The sequence below is a fragment of the Hevea brasiliensis genome, chromosome 18, assembly GCF_030052815.1.
Source record: "Hevea brasiliensis isolate MT/VB/25A 57/8 chromosome 18, ASM3005281v1, whole genome shotgun sequence".
NCBI classification, from domain to species: domain Eukaryota; kingdom Viridiplantae; phylum Streptophyta; class Magnoliopsida; order Malpighiales; family Euphorbiaceae; genus Hevea; species Hevea brasiliensis.
The window spans coordinates 4,944,953-4,966,146 of record NC_079510.1 but is presented as its reverse complement, the minus strand read 5'-3'; positions in this window follow the sequence as shown (position 1 = coordinate 4,966,146).

Here is a 21,194-nt window from a genome sequence, read left to right as displayed (position 1 = left end):
ATCGATTAAAGCCTTACCGTTCTCTCAAATCACTCACCGACCTCTCTAACCAATTGTTAAGTCCCCTGATCAGTCAATTATGTTTCTGATCTTTCTTGTCAAACGAGATTCAACCAGCACTAGGCCTTCATGCCACCAGTCTTATTGCCGATCTCTCATTCAAAAGTTTAGGAATAATCAGGTTAAGGTTCCGATCCGGTTTAATAATGATCCTGATCTTATGTGTTTGAACCAAATTTCCAATTTTAATCAAGTCCCGTTTAGCGTTGGTTCCCTATTGATCTCATGCTTAATGTGTTTTCCGATCTCTCACACGTAGGTTAATAATCACTTTTAATTGTTTCGATATGCTCAGACAGCCAAGTGCTTAAATAATTTAGAGATTTTCCGATCACAACCATTCAATGAACAAAAAAAAGCATTTCATTTCATTTCATTTCAGAATTTATACAAGTCATTCGGCTGGAGGATCACCCCCAGCCTGATCTACATTTTGCTCATTTCCTCTCTCACCCTCAGCCTCCTCCTCACTATCCTCGCATTCGTCTTGGGGAGCCAGGTCAGCCATCCAGGAGAAGTCCTCCTCGGGATAACGCTTTTTGAGCTAGGCCGAGAGATCCCTGTGAGCATTCACGTAAGCACCGGCCACTCCTGTCACCATCTCTTCTTCTTTTGCTCTGAGCTCCTCAGTAAGACAAGCAACTTTGCCAGCCTGGAGCGCTTGGACTTCTTCAAGAACACGATCTCGCTCGGGCAGAACATGAGCTTGATCGGCCAGTTTGTCCTCATAGAACTTCATTCGCCCCTCAATTTGAGATATGTAGTCCTAAGCGGACGAAAGTTGGGATCGGAGAGAAGACACCTCATGACCCATTTTCTCGACCTCCATACCCAGACGGTGAGCCTTCTCCCGGACGATGTGCTAGTTCACCAAGCACTCCACGTTCAAGCTCATAGATTGGGTCAGGATATCATCAAGGTTGTCTGAGGATAGCCTGTCCCGATCCTCCCGCAGGCAGATAGAAGCCCCCAGGACCTTAGCCAAACCCAGATTCTCCTGAACAGTCCGGTTCTTCTCCAAGGAATGGATCAGCACTTGTGCACCGCGGGAGAGAGTCCTTGGGGCATGTTGAGAAGGACCCCCTTCCACACTTGAAACGACTGGAGGAGGTGGAGGTGGCTCTTCTTGACGAGGAGGAGACCGGACCACTTCTATGACCGGCGGTCCCGAGCGTCGAGACGAACCTTCTTGTATTTCCCCGGGCTCATGCCTGGGTGTCTGCATCTCCTCAGCACGCTTTATCTCCCGTACCTTCCGGGAGATCTCCCTCTTCCGCTTTCGGCTCTCCTTGGAAGCTTCGCCGCTTGCCATACCTGCACAAAGAAGAGGTCAGTGAGATCGCTAAGGTCCAAAGATCTGAGATATAGGAAAATACCGATGCAAAGGTCAGAGAGCTGAAGCCCGCGATCTTGACCAGTGATCAGCTGCATTGTCCAGTGATGCAGCTCGACAGTCACTGCATCCAGACAAGAGAATTTCTCTCTGGACGCCTGATCCTTCAACTCCATCACCATTGCACCCTCTTCCCTATTTAGGGCGATGTGCTTCATTAGCAAGGGACCCTGATGCAGCCAGCTCCGAGGAAAGCCCTCAAAACCATTCGGAATTTTGCTCCTCAAGATAAAGAAGCGATTCTTCCAATTCTTCAGGGAGGAAGGCAGGTCGGTAAAAAGCCCACAATGGGGTTTCGCTTGGAAGAACCAATACTCGTCGTCCTTTCGACGAGTTAGCCTGTGCAGTTCAGCGAATACCTTAGCTGTAGGTCGGAGCCCCTTAGCTCGACATAGGCCTTGGAAGGCTACTAAGATCTGCCACGAGTTCGGGTGAACTTGGGCGATGCACACTTGGTGATATTTTAAAACTTCCTTGAAGAAGTCGTCCAAAGGGAACCGCAGGCCGGCTTTTAATTGTTCTTCGTAGACCATGATCATATCGTCCCCCTCAAAGAAGTGATCGGCACGAAGATCGCCGTGACACCTAATCAATTCGTAGGAATCAGGCCGAATGTTATACTCCTGGCTGAACGATTGCAAATCAGTTTCTTGAAGGATCGATGGCAATTCGTCCATGGGAAGATTTTCCCTCCCTGAAGAAGGTACATGCCTTGATGATGCTGCTTGCCCCCGAGCTGGAACGGAGACCCTAGGAGGTTCGGGTTGCGCGCTTGGCCTGACCACTTCTACTTCATCAGACGACCACAAGAACTGAATGGAGGGAGGGCTCGTCGCTCTCTGACCCTCGGCGCTGCTCATTTTCAAAGGAAATAAAGAATTTAAACTAAAAGAAGGATCAAAACCCTTACCGGAGCTTGATCGGTGTCGGAAGAGCTTGAGAAAACGAGAGAATTTCGAAGATTGTTCGCGAGAGACTGAAAATGACATAAGAGAGCGACTGGCTAACCCCACCCCTATTTATACTCGTCCAAGCATTTAATGCTCACGATGTTCCAGGCAGTGCATCGGTTAGTGGGACTCGCCAGCTGTTCTGACACGTCTCACGAATATTCCAAAATTCCATAAGGGGAGACCGGCTAGTTAGGGATCGGCTAATTAAAGCGAATGCTTGGAAGTACGGATCAGTTAAGGGTTGTTCAGTTAGGAGCCAGATCGGATAAACACATCAGAGATCGGAAAATAATCAATGCAACAATAATAAGATGATGATTGACAAACTAAAATTTTTATTTCCAAAAGATCGGATTACATCATTTGGGCGATCTCTAGAGATCAGATTACATTAACGATCTAACTACATCATTTGGGCGATCTTTAGAGATCGGATTACATTAACGATCTGATTACATCATAAGAGCGATCTTTGGAGATCGGTGGAACATCCCATCTAAAAGGCCTATGTCAAAGCCTAGTCTCGTGGCTGAGTCAAAAGATGTGCTTGATCAGGAGACCAGCTGTTGACATCGGACAGATGTACAGCTCAGATGGGGTGATTATGACTCTCATGAAGATGAGAGGGGTCGTCATCAATGTTACCGCTCGAAACCGAGCCGCTGTCGGAACACCCAGTGCGGAAAGGAGCCAGATGAATGCCAAGGAGCAGTCACCGGTGTTAAGGGGAATATTAGCAGTCTTCTCGCCCGAAATCAGTTCGCCATTTGTATCGATCGAACGATTCGAGATCAATGAGATCGAGGTCCTCGATCCAGATCGGTAAGTTAGTCCGGTTCTCCCACTGTCATCGAATGAGGTTATCATAATTCTCCGATCACTGGGATCGTAAATTTTCAATCGGGGAATAAAGAGGTCCATCGAAAAAAGATCAAATGTGGCCACCATGGCCGGAATTGTTGCCGGGGCAGCTAGAACAGGACGTGTCAGAAGGAAGACGAGAAAATCAAATACGGAGGGCTTCCCAGTTGAAGGTATATATATAGGAAAATCCGAGCATTTATTGCTAAGCAAGAAATGAAGCGGTCGCTTCGGGAATTGAGGGAAATTAATGCTTTGACTCAACTAAATCGGATGAAAGGACTGGAGTAGGAGAGATCGAAAAAGAAGGGTCTGGTATGAGAGATCGAAAAAGCAGCATGTTGAAAAGACTGGAAAGGAAGAGAGAGCGGAAAACGAAGAGAATAAGACGCCTACCGCTGTCGTCATAATCAGAGCCGAGGTAGTTAAAGCGTTGCAGGCGAAATCTCAACCGCACGCCCCAGAATCTCCCGCATTCTTGGCGAGTGCGAATATGTCATGGCCATTGTACCTTCCAATCTCCACCGTTGATCTGGCTTGTAAGGACGAGTCCGGGGCCCTTGGATCGAAGAAGAAGACGACAAAACCAGCGCCTTTCACTCCTAGCCCTCGGATCGCCCCGGACAAGAGAATTTTGGACCGTCAGATTAGAAGAGGAAAAGGACAAATATTCTGAAGGGGATCTCGACCGTCTGTTCTGATTCTCTTTAATTCGTGAGCCTCAGATCATGTCCTTTGAAATCCTGACCCTCCATCTCCCTCAAAATAGATCCTGACCCTTGAGGGAAAGCACCCGGTTCCTATAAATACCTGCATGAAAAACTGTTCAAGGAGGGAAAAAAAGAGAAGCGGTGACTATAGTGGAAGAACTTTGAAACTTAATTCAATTCGTTACTCTGCTATTTTTTTTAGCGTTCATAAGAAAAAGCTTTTGAAACCGGTTTTCTAAAGTGTTTTCTTGCAAAGGGATTCGTGAATACTGAAACTCTCTATTTTTAGTTCGTTCATTATCCTGCGGTGCTCTCATTTTTAGCTCTTTGTTTTCTTTATTTCCACTCCCATTGTTCAAGGCTCGACCTCATTTAGACTCGGTTATCATTTCGACCTGATGGCATTTTAGCAAAGCATCTTTCGTTTCAAGGCGAACCTTAACCTTCCGGTTATCAATCTGCAGTCCTATTATGTTTTGGTCATTCCATACTTAGTTTAGTAGATTCGGCTCCCTACAGGTGAGTGCTCATATTGCCATTTCATTAATTGCTCGTTCTTATTTTATGTATTTCCTTTGTTCTTTTACGTACGTAGTTTTCTCTAAGTTTATGTTGCGCTAAAGAATGCGAAGAAGATTACTCTCGGGTTTACTCCTTCGTTGATCAGTCTATTCTTTTTGTTAATCGTTGTTATTTCTGAATGCAAGTCTTCTAGTCTCGAGTAGTATATAAGGGGTCGGATAAAATGTAGGTAACTGTATCTTAAGGGTCTCTTTAAAAATAATGAAAGGTCTGAGTAATAAGTCAGGAAAATAGTTAGGCCGAACCACTGAAATAACATCGCCACAAGGCAGGATAAAACCGAACCTTAGATAAATAAATGGAATAAATCACGTATCAGAGGGTACTGGTAAGGCGACCATATGAGAAGATCGGGAAATTCAGTCTAGTGTCCCAAGTCTAGTCACAAGGTACTAATGAGTTAAAAAAGGCCTTATTCCGATCCCCGTCCTCTTCGAATGCCAAAACCTTTAGTCTTAGGCTTTTACGAGGTGTAATTGAAATTAAACTTTGAGAGGTCGGAAAAATTCTTATCCGACTCCCATTAAAACAAAAGAGATCGGAGGAGAGTTCTTATCCGGTTCTCAACCAAAATTCAAAGAGATCGGAGGAGAGTTCTTATCCGGTTCTCAACCCAAAATTAAAATAAATACTCAAAGAGATCGGAGGAGAGTTCTAATCCGGTTCTCAACCCAAAATTAAAATAAACACTCAAAAGAGATCGGAGGAGAGTTCTTATCCGGTTCTCAACCAAAATTCAAAGAGATCGGAGGAGAGTTCTTATCCGGTTCTCAACCCAAAATTAAAATAAATACTCAAAGAGATCGGAGGAGAATTCTTATCCGGTTCTCAACGCAAAATTAAAATAAACACTCAAAAGAGATCGGAGGAGAGTTCTTATCCGGTTCTCCACCTAAAATTTTAACAAATAATTTAAAAGAGGTCGGAGGAGAGTTCTTATCCGATCCTCAAGCTTAAAAAATTTTAACAAATATTAAAAGAGATTGGAGGAGAGTTCTTATCCAATTCTCAAAATCTAATTCTAATAAAATAACCCTCCAAACACAACTAACATACAATAGTAACTCACTAAGGTTGTCTCATTTACTTATGTATCTGGGTAATCCGAATTAGTGAAAAATCGAATATTCCTTTTTGTCAAAAGGATTAACATTTCCATTCGAGCCCTCCTAACTAATTTATAAAGAACGCGAAGTTAAATCTACTTACCCTCATTGAGGGACGAGGTGGGGTGCCTAACACCTTCCCCACCCGTTTACGGACCCCGAACCTAGAATCTCTGTTTTGAAGTGGTTTCATTTTAATTTATTTTCACAAATGGTTTTCTTTAATTTTCCTTAAAATTAAAGTGGCGACTCCTCACTCTTTCCCACTTCGGTGAGGGTTCGTTCAGGTGACCGCAAAACACGTTGTGACAGCTTGGCGACTCCGCTGGGGATTAACCGTTTAATAACCCCGGTCCAGAGGTCCAAAAGTAGATTTAATTTTCCGATCAAATTATAGTTAGGTGGGCTCACCCGGCAATATTTTAATTATTGTTATTCCTGCTAACCATTTTGTTTGTCTTGCTTGTTTTACTTTCTACAGCGCTCTTCATTTAAAAGAAAAAAAAGGAAAAATAAAATCCCCCTGAATTGGGAAGAGGTAAAGGTGTCCCTTCACACACTGAACACTCACACGATGTCCTCACACACTTCAGCCCTATATCCGGGCTTCCTTACCCTTTTAGGAAAATAAGAGGGAGTCATGTAGCGGTACCCGTGGGTTTTGCCCCGTTAGTATCCGTGAAGGCTTCTGCTCAAATTGAAACTCGTCCTATTCACCGTGATACCCGTGGAATCTTCCCGACAGTATCATGGGGGATAGAATGGGGCTCTACTGTTTACAGTAGGGGCAATTTGGGAACCTGTGGCTTTTAGAGAATTAGACCTTGAGCTAAACTATCACGATAGCTGGAAGCCGTAGCAAACTACCCTATAAGATAGAACTATTCAATTAGGCAGCACCCAGCCGGTACTAGGACTCTCCTTATTTTAAGACAAAAGGGGCATACTTACTCTTACCCTTTTCTATTCGAGTTTTATTTAGTTTTTATTTTTAAGGGTAATCTTGGGCCATACTGTTAAAGAAAGCCTACACACTTTCCTACTTTGATAAATGTGTAGGTGTCACTCTGTTAACAGTATAATTCAAGATCACCTGAATTATCCCGCTAACAAGTTTTTCCTACAGGCATCACCAAAATAAGGTCTGTAGAAGGATAAGCATCATTTTAACATGGCATCCTCGAGTCAGTCGGCAGAAGAGGTTCTTAAATCAGGACAGAATGCTAAACCTTGGCCCAAAAATAGTTCAGTGCCCCTACAAAATGATACCAGTTCATTTCCTCTATTAAACCTAAGCAAGATTGAAGTCAGAATGAACAGTCTCGAAGGTCTGGCCAATGGTTGGAAGTCATTTCTCGATCAGGTCAAAGCACAATTTGAGAAGAGATATGGGAGGATTGCAACCTTGATACAAGTCAAAGTTCAAGTCCCGGCGCTAAAGGCTATGTTGCCAGTTTGGAATCCTAAGTTTGGAGTGTTCTCTTTCAACGACATTGATACTGCTCCCACTATGGAAGAATATCAAGCGTTGCTAGAAATCCCTTATGCGGCGCATAATCGGATTTACTTACACCTCGAGCATAGGCAGACCTGGAAACGGTTCGCACATATGCTGGGGATCCCACCAGAAGAAGCAAAGGCAAGGGAAATTATCAAAGGAAACACGCATGGATGGTATTGGACTTATCTCAAGAAGGGGCTAGATCAATGTATCCAAAATGAGCAATGGGATCAAGCTTCATTGATATTCGCTTTAGCAGTCTACGGCATGATCTTGTTCCCCGGACCTTCCAGAATCATAACTTGTGGTGTTGTAGAAATGTTCTGGGCAGTGGAGAAACAGAAGGTCAATCCAGTACCGGCAATTCTTGCTGAGACTTTCTTAACCCTTACTTACTGCAGACAACAAGGCAAAGGGTCCATTAAGTGTTGTTCTCAATTGTTGCACCTCTGGATTATCAGTCATATGTGTCCAGTGGAGACAAAGGGATTGACTTGGTACCTTGACCAGCCTCTCATCGAGAAAATGACCCGATTAGTAATCAGTCCGAAGAATGAACAACAGTGGCAAGAATGAATTTTGAGTTTTAATGGCCATGACTACTGTTGGGGGAAACTGTGGACGTCGAGTCAATCCATTTTGATCAGCACGGGAGGTAATCAATCGGTATCCCTAATCGGAGTGACTGGATACACAAGTTACACTCCGGCATTGGTAATGAGGCAGTTTGGCTCAACACAGTCTAGAATCAACATTGAAGAATACCACCAAGGTCATTTCTACCATGAGCTCAAGGAAGAGGAAGGGTTGAAAATGGCTCGCAAATCTTGGGAAAACATCACTCTAACAGAGAAGTCGCCTAAAGGTCCAAGTGCCACGGGCGATTATCTTAAATGGAGATCTGACAGGGACCAAGAACACTTAACTGTGGGTTCGACAAAAATTGAAGACAGCAACTCTCGTCGAGACGTCGTATCAAAAGAAGCTAGCAATCATTTGGCCGATTCCTTACAAAAGGCAAACATCGAAAACTCGCAATTGCAAGAACAAATAAAACAGTTGGAGGACCAACAGCAGATCCTCAAGAGAAAAGTGAGGAAGCTCAGAGAAGAGGCAAGGACCGAAAAGGCGGGGTTCGAAAAACAAGAGATGCAGTGGGAAAAGGAAAGAAGTTCCCTCCAAGCTGTCATGAAGGAAACCGAAGTACGGAATAGCAAGCTTCAAGAGAAAATGAAATACCAAGAGATACTCGTAGAAGAATATAAACAAGAAAACAAGAAGAAGAAGCTCGAATTGAAGGAACAAGCACTACTCATCAACGATATTCTGAAGGAATGTGCCAAAGAAAGAAAGGAAAAAGAAAAGCAAGCTGCTCTTTATCGAGAGCTAAAAGGGAATGTCGACCAGCTGGAGAGAACGATAGCACTGGGAAAACAAGAACTCCTACCTGAATCCGAGTATGCTCTAAAAGCGTTCGACCCTGCCAAACAAGAAAAAAGGTTATATGAGTATCTCAGAAAATGTCATCTCATTATAAAGAACCTCCCTGAGCCTAGGCCGATGTAAAGAATGCTGTGTATGAATTATTCAGTTAATAGAATGATTTTTGGGTCATTGTTTAGCAGAGTTGTGAATGAATAGTATAACTCCCGTAGGAACCCCCTCGCTAGGGTTATACGAAAAATTGGATGTGCCATATGGACAGGTATCATAGATGCACATTCAATCCGGTCATTCACAGTCGGGCTATTGAATGATGCTATGATAAAAATGACGCAATTATCCTTCAGCAGATTCCACTTCCGGCTCTCAGATGCCACCATATCCTTTGTCCACATCAGGACCCTTTTTATTTTAATCAAGAACTCACTAAAAACTTTCTTTTTCATTTTATTTCCCTACAGCAAATCAACATTGCTTCAAACAAAGCAAGTCTGACCAAGCACACGGTTCAACCCAAACGAGTGTACTTAACAAGGTCTCGAACAAAGAAGATAATGGAAGACCAGGAACAAGTCCAGAACCTACAAGGGCAAGTGTCTGAGCTGAAAGATCAGGTCTCAGAACTTATGAGACTAATGAGGGAGATGTCCCAGAATAAACCTGCTTCAGAACCAAACTTGCCACTACCTCCTCCACCACCTACAACAAATGATCTGCACCAAGCTTCAACTTCTTTTACCTTTCAGTCGCCTATCCCGGACCCGACAATCACTGTCAACCCGGCTACCATAAATAATAACCCACCTTTCTCCTACTATCCAGCTGTTTCTAATCCCGAACCATACCCTTCAGTCCTAGTCCCTCCAGTCTACTCCAACCCTCATCTCTCAACTGGAGGAGCATTTCACGCAGTAGGAGCAGAAAATAAGACCAGGGAAAATGAAAAGCTTTCTGCTCCGGAGGAAAGATTGAGAGTAATAGAGGGGCTGAACATGTATGGTTCAGTCGACGTGGCGTCACTAAGACTAGTGCCGGACGTGGTGGTGCCGCCTAAGTTCAAGGTCCCGGACTTTGACAAATACACCGGGAACTCAGATCCCCGCATTCACCTGGCAACCTACATTGCCAAAATGTCTGCCTTAACAGAAGATGATAGACTTCTCGTCCATTTCTTTCACGAGAGTCTCTCCGGCGCAGCCCTGAGATGGTGCATACAATTAGGCAGGAGCAAACTACGCTCTTGGAAGGATTTAGCTGATGCCTTCTTAAAGCAGTACAAATTTAACTGCGATGTAGCCCCCACAAGGAGAGACCTCCAAAACCTAGTACAGAGGGACAGAAAAAGCTTCAAGGAATATGCCCAAAGATGGAGGGAAAAGGCTGCAGAAGTATATCCTCCGGTGACCGACAACGAACTATGTTCCTTGTTCATCGAAACATTGAAGGCTCCTTACTTCAATTTGATGATTGGAAATACTTCCAACAGCTTCTCTGACATTATCCAAGCTGGTGAGAGGATAGAGGCTAATCTAAGGATGGGACGGCTGCAGGAGTTGACTGAGAATCCTGCGAAGAAAACTGCCAATTTTGGCAAAAAGAAGGAGGGTGATGTGCATTCCATCACCCGGCAGAATAACTACTCCCCACTACCTCAAAATAACTACCGGCCATATCCTCCCCCTCATGGCTAAACAGTCGCAAACATTCCACCTCCTTTCCCAAATTACCCACACCCGTGCCCACAATACCCACCACCTACAAATTACCAACCCAGACCTCCTCCTCCACCTACCCAACCTAGACCACCCCAAAATAATCCCAGACCACCAAGAAACCCTGATCCACCCCTTCCCCTCTCGCTCATTGAAATATATCGATACCTCGTTTGTGTAAACCAAATAGTACCAGTTCCCCTAGACCCAATTCAGCCACCATACCCCAGGTGGTATGATCCCACTGCCCGTTGTGAATATCATGGAGGGGCACAAGGGCATTCAACTGATAACTGCGGGGCACTCAGAGGAAGAGTGCACGCTTTAATTCGTAACGGGTGGTTGAAGATTGAGGGAAATGGTTCCCTCCCCAATGTTACCTCAAACCCGTTGCCTAATTATAATGCGGGCAATGGAGTAAATATGACAGAATCGGATGGAGAGAGGTTGGTACCAGAGGTAGACAAGCTAATTCCTCACTTTAAGGAAATTTTTGCCATGGCAATGAGGGAAGGTTACCTTCGTCTTCAGGTAACTGGGTCAGAAAAGGGTTTAGGATGTCCTTACCATGGAGGGGCAGCTAATCATGAGCTGCGAAATTGTGAGGAATTCAAACAAGAGGTTCAGAACTTACTGTCCCTCAAAGTTCTGAGATGCCAGCCAAAGTCAAGAATGGAGAGTGGGGTAAATACAGCCCAACTCGGCCAAAACACCTCTACCCTTAACCACAGAATCATTTTCTCACCCCCAGCAACCTCACCTCCAGTGACAGTCATACGAACCCCACCTCAGCTCCCTGTCACAAATACCCATGTCATACCTTGGAATTATAACTTCCAAGTTTTCACTCAAGGAGCGTCAAGCAGTACATCAGCTCCTAATCTTGCTTCACCTCCGGCACCACCAAAACCATGTTTCACTCCACATGAGCACTTTAAAATGACCTATGCTGGACCTATCACCAGTACTACTCCCCAAGTTAATCTTCAGCCCGTCGCTGCCACAAAATCCTCCTCGCTTGAGCAAGAAGTCGAGTTTATAACTCGAAGTGGGAGATGTTACGGGAACGGAGAGAAAGAAAAGAAGAAAGGGAAAGTAAAAATGGGAGAGTCACTGAAGAATACGGAAGAGGAGGTTGAGAAGACGGAGGAAATAGAACATGCCGGGCCTAAAGAAGAGGAGGAACTACTGCTCCAAATAATGAAGCAGAGTGAGTATGATGTGGTGGAGCAGTTGAGAAAGACACCTGCCCGAATTTCACTATTATCGTTAATTCTGAGGTCAGAGGTGCACCGTCAAGCCTTGCAGAGAATCTTGGATCAGGCCTTTGTAAACCCCGACATCACACCGGGGCAGTTTGAGAAGATAGTGGGACAAATCCAGGCATCCAGTTTTGTCACCTTTTCTGAAGAAGAGATAGATCCTGCAGGCTTGGCACACACTAAAGCCCTCCATGTAACAGTGAAATGCAAAGGTTGTATAGTGGCCAAGGTCCTTATTGATAACGGGTCAGCCCTCAATGTACTGCCTAGTGCTACCTTGGCTAGGTTGCCAGTTGACCGATCAAACATACGTCAGAGTACTATGGTGGTAAGGGCCTTTGACGGTACAAGAAGAGAAGTCCTGGGAGACATTGATTTGCCCCTCCAAATTGGCGCATGCACCTTCAACGTCACATTCCAGGTGATGAACATTGAACCGGCCTACACTATGTTACTGGGGAGACCTTGGATCCATTCAGCGAATGCCGTTCCTTCAACTTTGCACCAGAAAATAAAATACATTATGGATGGCAAAATCATCACTGTAAGAGGGGAAGAAGCTATTTTGGTCACCAAGCCACAATCACTTCCTTATGTGGAAGCAGCCGAGGAGTCGTTGGAAAGCTCCTTCCAGGCCCTCGAATTGCAAAATAATGTTTCAAGAAATGAAGGGGCTATGGCTATGGTAGCCAAAGTGCTGTCAAAGAATGGGTATGAAGAGGGCAAAGGCCTAGGCGCCGCATTACAAGGGATTGTCGAGCCTATACCGGCTATCCAGAAGATAGGCCGTTGCGGTTTGGGTTATGAGGAAGATGCTCTCATGGATGGGCAATTCTGGATGAGAAATAGACTTCGGGACCAGAGATTTGATCAGAAACTTGGGAAAATGAAGGTAGTCCCGAAAATCACGGAAGTCTTCACTAAGCCGGTCGTTGAAAATCCGGCAGACGTTGAAGAATCACCCGATGAACCATCCATCGATGTCATCCACTTGGATTCCTTGTATGGGGCTCTGGTCTCGTCAATGGCTGAGGGGCAGGAACTGGACAACTGGACAGAAGAGGACATCCCTGTACTTAATTTCGAGTAAAGTACTTTTGGTTATCTACACTTGATCATTTTGTCCATGGTGGCAAGTGTAACATTGTAAATGGATCTTTTTTTTATGTCATAAATGTTAACGAATTAATAGCGCATTTTATATCCAATTCTCTCTTTCTTTCCTTTTGAATTCCATCCTTATAATATATTCTATTTTCGTTCATTCAGGACCATTCATCAATTAACACCTACTAACTCAATAGACTCAGAAATTCCTCTGGTTAATTTTGAAATCCCCATAACTGCCATTACTTCAAGCGATTCTGAGGTGGAGCTCACGGAAGAAAGGGATGAAAGAGATGAACCTTCTCTAGCGCCTTGCGAGGAAAAAACGTACACCATAAACTTAGGCACGGAAGAAGAGAAAAGGGAACTTAAGGTGGTGGAGAATGATGAATTGGGAGATATGATCAGTTTGCTCAAAGAATTCCTGGACGTGTTTTCCTAGAGCTATGACGACATGATTGGTTTGGACCCCAAAATAGTGACGCACAAAATTCCTCTAATTCCTGGGACAATCTCGGTAAAGCAGAAATTAAGAAGAATGAATCCTGACACGCTGCTCAAAGTTAGGGATGAGGTCAAGAAGCAGTATGATGCTGGGTTTCTGGAAGTTGTTAAATATCCCCAATGGGTAGCTAACGTAGTCCCGGTAATGAAGAAGGACGGGAGAGTCAGGGTGTGTGTTGATTACAGAGATCTCAATAAAGCAAGCCTGAAAGATGACTTCCCTCTCCCTCACATTGATGTGTTAGTAGACAATGCTGCGGGATTGGGCAGGTGTTCGTGTATTGATGGGGCATCAGGGTACAATCAAATCCCGATGGACGAGGAGGACAAGGAGAAAACTGCTTTTATCACTCAATGGGGAGTATTTTGCTATCGGGTCATGCCTTTCGGGTTAAAGAATGCCGGTGCTACCTACCAGCGTGCTATGGTCACATTATTCCACGATATGATGCACAAAGAAGTGGAGGTGTATGTGGATGATATGATCATCAAATCCAGGGGAGAAGACAGCCATGTGCAGGTAATGAGGAAAGTATTCGAGAGACTCAGGAAATATCAGCTGAAATTGAACCCGGCCAAATGCATATTCGGAGCTAGATCTGGGAAATTGCTGGGATTCATAGTGAGTGAGAAGGGAATAGAAGTTGATCCAGACAAAGTCCGAGCCATTCAAGAGATGCCATCCCCAAGAACAGAAAGGGAGGTGCGCAGTTTCCTGGGGAAGTTGAACTATATATCGAGATTTATTTCCAATCTCACCGCTAGGGCTGAACCTATTTTTAGACTACTCCGAAAGAACAACACCAATCAATGGGATTCAGTCTGTTAAGAGGCTTTTGAGAAAATCAAGCAGTACCTGTCAAACCCACCAATACTGGTTCCACCAGTGACTGGAAGGCCTCTGATTCTGTACATGGCGGTCCAACAAAGCTCAATGGGATGTGTTTTGGGGCAACATGATGATACCGGCCGAAAGGAGAGGGCTATCTATTACCTTAGCAAAAAGTTCAATGATTGTGAGTCAAGGTATTCTTTCTTAGAAAAAACTTGCTGCGCATTAGCCTGGACAGCAAATCGCCTCAAACACTACATGTTGAATCACAAGACATGACTCATTTCCAGAATGGATCCTATCAAATATGTATTCGAAAGCCCATTCGTGCCAGGAAGGATAGCCAAATGGCAGGTCATACTCTCCCAATATGACATTGTTTATATGACCCGGAAAGCAGTGAAAGATAGCATGATCGCTGATCTCCTAGCAGAAAATCCTATCCAGGATTATGAAGCTCTGGATTTTGAGTTCCCTGATGAGCATATAAACGAAATAGACTGCGGAGGGGAAGAGCCAGCAGATGTATGGGAAATGTATTTCGACGGAGCTGTCAATTTGTCCGGTAATGGACTCGGAGCTGTATTGGTATCCCCGGATGGGAAGCACTTTCCGATAGCTATCAAGTTGAGGTTTGATTGTACCAACAATGTCGCAAAATATGAAGCTTGTGTAATGGGTCTACAAGCTGCTATCGAAATGAGAATCAGAAAGTTGGAGGTGTATGGAGACTCTGCTCTGATCATTTATCAAGTCAAAGGAGAATGGAAAACCAAGGATCCAAAGCTAATCCCATACCAGAAGTACTTACTGGAGCTGATTAAGAAATTTGAAGAAATCTCTTTCACTCACCTTGGTCGAGACAAGAATCAATTTGCAGATGCCTTAGCCATTCTGGCTGTTATGGCTCAAATGGAAGAAAGGCAGACAACTCAAGTATTGAGGATTAAAGCAAGGGATGAGCCAGCTTATTGCTTCATGATTGAAGAAGAACCTGATAGTAAACCCTGGTATCATGACATCCTGGTCTACTGCAGAACCAGAGAATTCCCTTCGGGGGCAAGCAAAAGCGAAAAGAGGATGATTCGGAGATTAGCACTGGGATACTTCCCCAGCGGAGAGACCCTATACAAGAGAAGCTCCAATGGCAAATTGCTGAGATGTGTGGATGTAAAAGAGGCGAAGAAAATCCTTTTCGAGACTCATGAGGGAAATTGTGCAACCCATACCAATGGGCATATGATGGCTAAGCAAATCATGCGAAGAGGATATTTCTGGACTACCATGGAGAAAGATTGCGTCGAGTATTTTCGAAAGTGCCATAAGTGTCAGATCTACGCGGATCCGATAAATGTGCCACCTCAGAAATTGTTCAACCTCATCTCACCATGGCCTTTTGCAATGTGGGGCATCTATGTGATTGGTCCCATCAACCCTAAGGCGTCTAATGGGCACAGATTCATCCTAGTAGCTATCGACTATTTCTCTAAATGGGTCGAAGCGACATCCTATGCTCACATTATACAGAACACATTCCTCAAATTCCTCAGAAATAATATCATCTGCCGGCACGGTCTCCCTAACGAAATCGTCACTGACAACGCCAAGAACTTGAATGGTCCGAAGATCCAGAGATTATGTGATCAATACAAGATCCGACATCTCAATTCCTCCCCATACCGTCCCCAGATGAATGGAGCGGTGGAAGCCGCGAACAAAAATCTCAAGAGGATAATCCGGAAAATGACGGTCACATATAGGGATTGGCATGATATGCTTCCCTACGCTCTTCACGCATACCGGACTTCTGTAAGGACCTCAACTGGTGCAACTCCTTATTCGCTGGTTTATGGGATGGAGGCGGTATTACCTATTGAAGTTGAAATTCCTTCCCTAAGGATTCTAAAGGAATTGGGGATTGATGAGTCAGAATGGATCCAGTCGAGGTTGGATCAGTTAAACTTGCTGGACGAGAAAAGGCTAGCAGCAGCATGTCATGGGCAGTTATACCAGAGGAGAATGGCCAGGGCATTTGACAAAAGCGTTCGCCCACGCGAATTCCAACCCGGGGACCTAGTTCTGAAGAAAGTGTTGCCAAATCAAAACGATCCCCGGGGCAAATGGTCACCAACCTACGAGGGACCCTATGTGGTTATAAAGGCATTTTCTGGAGGAGCCTTGATCTTGACCCACATGGACGGCGAAGAACTTCCAAGACAATGCTGACACCGTCAAGAGATACTATGCCTAAAAAAAAAAAAAAAAAAAAAAAGAGTAGGGGTGAAAACCTGAAAGGGCGCTCCTAGCAAAATGTGTGAAAGAAGGCGAAAACCCCAAAGGGGCGCTTTCTGTAAAATGAGTGAGGAATGAAAACCCGAAAGGGCGTCCTGAAAGAGAGAGAAAAAAAATATATATCAAGATTTAGGGGTGAAAACCCGAAAGGGCATCCCAAGAACCAAAAGGGAGAAATAAGGAAAGGGGCATGAAACCAAGGAGGGAAACAAATCATCATGGCATGAGACTTCAGAGTACTAGAAATAATGGCAGTTAAGGGACTTCAAAGCTAACCACAAGGACTATGTGAGATCTATCCTTGTACCATTTTTCTTTGAAACTCTATCTTTGTTGAAACCATAATAAAGTCATACTTCATTTCCTATACTTTTATCTTTCCCTTATACTCATTTTTTAACATTATTCTTCTGCAATCTCATTATTTAATGCGCTATTAATCAGTTAAAATTTTTGCCATAAGATTAGGATTTGACAATTGATAACCTCACGTACTTTGCTATGCGATTTGCAGGGAAAGGCCTAAAAAAAAAAAAAAAAAAACTAGAGGTGAAAACCTGGAAGGGCGCTTCTAGTCAAATGGACAAAAGGAAAGTGAAAACCCGCAAGGGCGCTTTTCGCAAATATAAGAAGAAAGTGGAGAACAGAAAAAGGAGCATCCAAAGAAAAGGGGGGTCGTAGGTCAAGTCTTGTAACTCGTCCTCCATTAATCATCGGCCTTCGGGATCCTGTTAAGTACACTTCATCGGGGAAGAATTTCTCGTGTCGGAATGAGACTTGCTTTGTAAGTTGATTTTAATTTCCTACAATTTAAATTTCCTGTTATCAACCTCTGGTTCCTTGATCTAAGTTGATTTTAATTTCCTGCAATTTAAATTTCCTGTTATCAACCTCTGGTTCCTTGATCTAAGTTGATTTTAATTTCCTGCAATTTAAATTTCCTGTTATCAACCTCTGGTTCCTTGATCTAAGTCGATTTTAATTTCCTGCAATTTAAATTTCCTGTTATCAACCTCTGGTTCCTTGATCCAAGTTAATTTTAATTCCTAACCTTCGAACACCTAATCGTCCAAAATATGGGTCTGAATCTTTACATAATTCCTACACGGGAAAATTTTTCCCTTTGATAGAAATTATGTAAAGAGGGGCAGCTGTCGACACCATATTTTGGCCGATCCCCAGAATCAATAAACTTTGAAACCGATCCCTAGCACTAAGTCTTCCTTTGCCAGCTAACCACATTTCCGATCTCTCCTCACAAGAAATTGAATCAACGCTAAGTCCTCATATCAGTTAAAGCCTTACCGTTCTCTCAAATCACTCACCGTCCTCTCTAACCAATTGTCAAGTCCCCTGATCAGTCAATTATGTTTCCGATCTTTCTTGTCAAACGAGATTCAACCAGCATTAGGCCTTCGTGCCACCAGTCTTATTGCCGATCTCTCATTCAAAAGTTTAGGAATAATCAGGTTAAGGTTCCGATCCGGTTTAATAATGATCCCGATCTTATGTGTTTGAACCAAATTTCCAATTTTAATCAAGTCCCGTTTAGCGTTGGTTCCCTATCGATCTCATGCTTAATGTGTTTTCCGATCTCTCACACTTAGGTTAATAATCACTTTTAATTGTTTCGATATGCTCAGACAGCCAAGTGCTTAAATAATTTAGAGATTTTCCGATCACAACCATTCAATGAACAAAAAAAAGCATTTCATTTCATTTCATTTCAGAATTTATACAAGTCATTCGGCTGGAGGATCACCCCCAGCCTGATCTACATTTTGCTCATTTCCTCTCTCACCCTTAGCCTCCTCCTCACTATCCTCGCATCGTCTTGGGGAGGTCGGCCATCTAGGAGAAGTCCTCCTCGGGATAACGCTTTTTGAGCTCAGCCAAGAGATCCCTGTGAGCATTCACGTAAGCACCGGCCACTCCTGTCACCATCTCTTCTTCTCTTGCTCTGAGCTCCTCAGTAAGACGAGCAACTTCGCCAGCCCGGAGCGCTTGGACTTCTTCAAGAACACGATCTCGCTCGGCCAGAACATGAGCTTGATCGGCCAGTTTGTCCTCATAGAACTTCATTCGCCCCTTAATTTGAAATATGTAGTCCTGAGAGGACGAAAGTTGGGATCGGAGAGAAGACACCTCATGACCCATTTTCTCGACCTCCATACCCAGACGGTGAGCCTTCTCCCGGACGATGTGCTGGTTCACCAAGCACTCCACTTTCAAGCTCATAGATCGGGTCAGGATATCATCAAGGTTATCTGAGGATAGCCTGTCCCGATCCTCCCGCAGGCAGATAGAAGCCCCCAGGACCTTAGCCAAACCTGGATTCTCCCGAACAGTCCGGTTCTTCTCCAAGGAATGGATCAGCACTTGTGCACCGCGGGAGAGAGTCCTTGGGGCATGTTGAGAAGGACCCCCTTCCGCACTTGAAACGACTGGAGGAGGTGGAGGCGGCTCTTCTTGACGAGGAGGAGACCGGACCACTTCTATGACCGGCGGTCCCGAGCGTCGAGACGAACCTTCTTGTATTTCCCCGGGCTCATGCCTGGGTGTCTGCATCTCCTCAGCTCGCTTCATCTCCCGTACCTTCCGGGAGATCTCCCTCTTCCACTTTTGGCTCTCCTTGGAAGCTTCGCCGCTTGCCATACCTGCACAAAAAAGAGGTCAGTGAGATCGCTAAGGTCCAAAGATCTAAAATATAGGAAAATACCGATGCCGAGGTCAGAGAGCTGAAGCCCGCGATCTTGACCGGTGATCAGCTGCATTGTCGATGTCTGACTCGTGATCCGCATCGGACAAGAGAATTTCTCTCTAGACGCCTGATCCTTCAACTCCATCACCATTGCACCCTCTTCCCTATTTAGGGCGATGTGCTTCGTTAGCAAGGGACCCTGATGCAGCCAGCTCTGAGGAAAGCCCTCAAAACCATTCAGAATTTTGCTCCTCAAGATAAAGAAGCGGTTCTTCCAATTCTTCAGGGAGGAAGGTAGGTCGGTAAAAAGCCCACAATAGGGTTTCGCTTGGAAGAACCAATACTCGTCATCCTTTCGACGAGTTAGCCTGTGCAGTTCAGCGAATACCTTAGCTGTAGGTCGGAGCCCTTTAGCTCGACATAGGCCTCGGAAGGCTACTAAGATCCGCCACGAGTTCGGGTGAACTTGGGCGATGCACACTTGGTGATATTTTAAAACTTCCTTGAAGAAGTTGTCCAAAGGGAACCGCAGGCCGGCTTTTAATTGTTCTTCATAGACCATGATCATATCATCCCCCTCAAAGAAGTGATCGGCACGAAGATCGCCGTGACACCTAATCAATTCGTAGGAATCAGGCCGAATGTTATACTCCTGGCTAAACGATTGCATATCGGTTTCTTGAAGGACCGATTGCAATTCGTCCATGGGAAGATTTTCCCTCCCTGAAGAAGGTACATGCCTTGATGATGCTGCTTGCCCCCGAGCTGGAATGGAGACCCTAGGAGGTTCGGGTCACGCGCTTGGCCCGACCACTTCTACTTCATCAGATGACCATGAGAACTGAATGGAGGGAGGGCTCGTCGCTCTCTGACCCTCGGCGCCGCTCATTTTCAAAGGAAATAAAGAATTTAAACTAAAAGAAGGATCAAAAACCTTACCGGAGCTTGATCGGTATCGGAAGAGCTTGAGAAAACGAGAGAATTTCGAAGATTGTTCGCGAGAGACTGAAAATGACATAAGGGAGCGACTAGCTAACCCCACCCCTATTTATACTCGTCCGAGCATTTAATGCTCACGATGTTCCAGGCAGTGCATCGGTTAGTGGGACTCGCCAGCTGTTCTGACACGTCTCACGAATATTCCAAAATTCCATAAGGGGAGACTGGCTAGTTAGGGATCGGCTAATTAAAGCGAATGCTTGGAAGTACGGATCAGTTAAGGGTTGTTCAGTTAGGAGCCAGATCGGATAAACACATCAGAGATCGAAAAATAATCAATGCAACAATAATAAGATGATGATTGACAAAATAAAATTTTTATTTCCAAAAGATCGGATTACATCATTTGGGCGATCTCTAGAGATCGGATTACATTAACGATCTAACTACATCATTTGGGCGATCTCTAGAGATTGAATTACATTAACGATTTGATTACATCATAAGAATGATCTTTAGAGATCGGTGGAACATCCCATCTAAAAGGCTTATGTCAAAGCCTAGTCTCGTGGCTGAGTCAAAAGATGTGCTTGATCAGGAGACCAGCTGTTGACATCGGACAGATGTACAGCTCAGATGGGGTGATTATGACTCTCATGAAGATGAGAGGGGTCGTCATCAATGTTACCACTCGAAACCGAGCCGCTGTCGGAACACCCAGTGCGAAAAGGAGCCAGATGAATGCCAAGGAGCAGTCACCGGTGTTAAGGGGAATATTAGCAGTCTTCTCGCCCGAAATCAGTTCGCCATTTGTATCGATCGAATGATTCGAGATCAATGAGATCGAGGTCCTCGATCCAGATCGGTAAGTTAGTCCGGTTCTCCCACTGTCATCGAATGAGGTTATCATAATTCTCCGATCACCGGGATCGTAAATTTTCAATCGGCGAATAAAGAGGTGCATCGGAAAAAGATCAAATGTGGCCACCATGGCCGGAATTGTTGCCGGGGCAGCTAGAACAGGACATGTCAGAAGGAAGAGGAGAAAATCAAATACGGAGGACTTCCCAGTTGAAGGTATATATATAGGAAAATCCGAGCATTTATTGCTAAGCAAGAAACAAAGCGGTCGCTTCGAGAATTGAGGGAAATTAATGCTTTGACTCAACTAAATCGGATGAAAGGACTGGAGTAGGAGAGATCGGAAAAGAAGGGTCTGGTATGAGAGATCGGAAA